This window comes from Phoenix dactylifera, chromosome 1 (assembly GCF_051530095.1).
Source record: "Phoenix dactylifera cultivar Ajwa chromosome 1, Ajwa_hap1_PhDact_Kaust_v1.1, whole genome shotgun sequence".
NCBI lineage: Eukaryota > Viridiplantae > Streptophyta > Magnoliopsida > Arecales > Arecaceae > Phoenix > Phoenix dactylifera.
In genome coordinates this window covers 19,310,838-19,314,076 of record NC_143190.1, presented here as the reverse complement: position 1 = coordinate 19,314,076, position 3,239 = coordinate 19,310,838, and positions in this window count along the sequence as shown.

The following is a 3,239-nucleotide window of genomic DNA, read 5'->3' as shown; positions in this document are numbered from 1 at the left end:
CGACTCGAGGAAGAAAGAACAACAAAAAAATTCAAAAGCTTTCTAAAGACAAAGAAGAAGAGGAAGCAAGAAGAAAGAAAGAAAGAGATAAAAAGGACGAAAGTTTTGACCAAGGAAGAGTCAAGCAAGGAAATGAAAGCTAGGAGCAACAATGATGATATTAGCTCCAAAGAACTATAAGAGGTAACTAACTTTTGCTTTATGGCACAAGAAGATAAGGTAAAATCTGAATCTACTTTTACATCAAATAATTTTCAAGAAGAATTTTCTTATGATAAACTTTTAAATGCTTTTCATGATTTGTATGGTGAATGTAGAAAATTAGCTATGAAAAATAAAAATCTTAAAAAGCTAAATTTGCAAATTTCAAAAGAAAGAAATTCTATTGCTGAAATACAAGACAAACTAAATTCTGAAAATAAAAGCTTAAGGTTAAATTCAGAAGAATTGATTCAGAAAAATCATAGCTTAATCAAAACAAACCAAAACTTGAGTGAAGAAGTTGACCAACTGAAATCTCTTATTAACAAGTTCACTGTAAGTTCAGAAAGATTAAAAATGATGTTTGAAAACCAACATGCTGATTTTGATAAATCAAAATTTGGCTTAACTCCTTCACTTAGCAATGAATCCCTAAAGAAAAAGGTTTTAAATTTGTCAAGCAAATCATCAAAAAGGATAACGTATTTCAAACATCAAAAGAATGGACATAACAACCTTACCTATAGTTCTAGTACAATTAAATCAAATGGTAAAGTTATTACTATTAAACAGATTTGGGTTCCAAAAGGAACCATATGTCCTAACTCTCAAGGACCCAAGCAAGCTTGGGTACCCAAAATGAAAATATGAGGATGTAGACATAGGTGTGCCAAGATACCCATGGAACAAATAGAACTTTCATACAAATGGGTGCTCTAGACACACGTCAAAAAATGAAACTTAAAATATACTTATGAAAAGTAATTTTAAATAAAAAATAATAATAATGAAATCAGTAATCCTTGCATCTCATCATTATTTTTGCTTTAGTATTTGATTAAAATCTGAATTGCAAGTATTGATCAATTTTGTGATATAAAAAATACTTTTGAAAATATAATCAAATCACTTCATTTTATAGTATGCTTTACTCACTATTGGATAAGTTGCTAAATGATTAATCAATCTATTAAGAATAACTCTATGAATTCTCTATATGCTTGATTGAGAGTTTTTATCCATGGCATTATTGTTTATTGATCATAGATATGATAATGTGTACTTGGTATGCTTTTGAATATGTGCACTATGAATACCAAGATTAAAGAAACCATCTTTGGCATATAAAATCAACTCATGCTAGTATGTACTTAATCTCAAAAGACCTTGCCATTGGCTTACTTAGATTATCTTCTGAAAGGCCAAAGTTTGCTATGCATGTTAACTAAGGAAACAAACAAGAATCAATTTCTAAATCTAAAGATGTTGTCTCCATCACTAAGTTTTCAAAAGCTTACATTGGATTTGTTCTTGGCAAATAAAATTGAAGTATTTTTTGTATTTGCTAAATCTTGTAAAAGTGTTTTAAAATAAAAAGGTTTCCAAACTATGAAGATAAAGAGTATCATGGCACAGTGTTGAAAACCAAAATCCTGATAAAGTTTATACAGAAAATAATATTAAATTCAATTATTTCAGCTCCAAGGACACCATAAGTAAAATAGGGTTAATAGAATTCTTGAAGAAATGAAAAAGACAATTGAGTATGATAGTCATCTACTTAAATGATTTTTAAAAGCTATCATCACTGCTTGTCATACATGTGACTTCTATTAGATCTATTTTTGATGAAAACTCCTTTTGATCTTCTAAAAAATGGAAAATGAACCATTGCATATCTTTCATATTCTTCAGTCATACATGTTATGCTTGATATGTTCTTATGAAAATAATGCCAAATCTGATAAAGATATCTCTATCCTTGGATATCATTCATCAAGCAATGCATATAGAACATTCATAAAAAGATTCTAGTTGTAGAAGTATCAATTCATTTTATTCTTTATGAGACTAATGATTTATTATCAAGATACTAAAAATTATATATGTATATGGTTAATCTATTACATATAACAATCTGAAAAAACTTGTTAATAATTAGAACCAAATTGGATTTTTCAGAAATGCACTTAATGAAGAAAAATTGATGAATCAAGAAAAGATGAAATAGATCTTGATAAGATTCTTGCATGATTAGAAGTAACGATCACCATTATCATTTGCTTGCTTTATGAACTTTAATTCTGTCAAATGAATGTGTAGAATGCACTCCTATGTGGTTATTTCATTAGAAAAGATCTATGTAAAACAACCACCTTATTTAAAAACACTCATTACATATATGATAAAGTAATATGTGATTTGGAACAAGCATCAAAAGCATGATATATAAAAGCTTGAGTAACTTTTTGATAAAAAGTAATAATGATAAATCTATACATTAAAAAGATGAATCTGTGATATCTTGCTTGCTCAAAGCACACATTGATGGCATCATTTTTGTTCTACTGATGAAAATTTATATGGAGATTTTACTAAGCTCATGCAAAGTGAGTTTGAAATATGTATAATGAATAAATTAACATTTTCTTTCTCGAACTCCAAATTAAGCCAAACAAGAAAGGGGATCTTCATTGACCAAAGTTAGTCCACAAGAAAACTCTTATAGAAGATTGGCATGAAGAAGGTATGTCTATGACCCCATCTTGGAGAATTTGAAAAGAATGAGCAAAGTAGATCTATTGCTTTTTAAAGCTGTATTGAAGCATGATAGAATAATCATTTTATCATACAGCTAGTAGACCAGATTGTATGCTCATTATGTGCCCTTGTGCAAGATTTCAATCTAACTTTAATGAATCATATTTTATTGATAACAAATAAATCATAATCTGAATTTTGATAGAAACAACCGTTTAAGATAAGTTGATTAAAACTTAGCTAACATGTCTTATTGATAATTATCTTAAGCAAATAGAATCTAAACTAAATTGATTTTGGAAATAAGAAATTGATTTGATCTTGATGAATCTTTCTATTGCCTCACATGCTTGTCCTTGAACCATCTTGATTAATGAAACTATCTCTTTAGTTCAAGTGATATGTGCTTGCTTATATTTAGGCAATCTCTTGAGTAAAGTGACTCAACATGCAACTATTGTCATATCTTATATTGAGTCATCTAGTTAAAAAATATG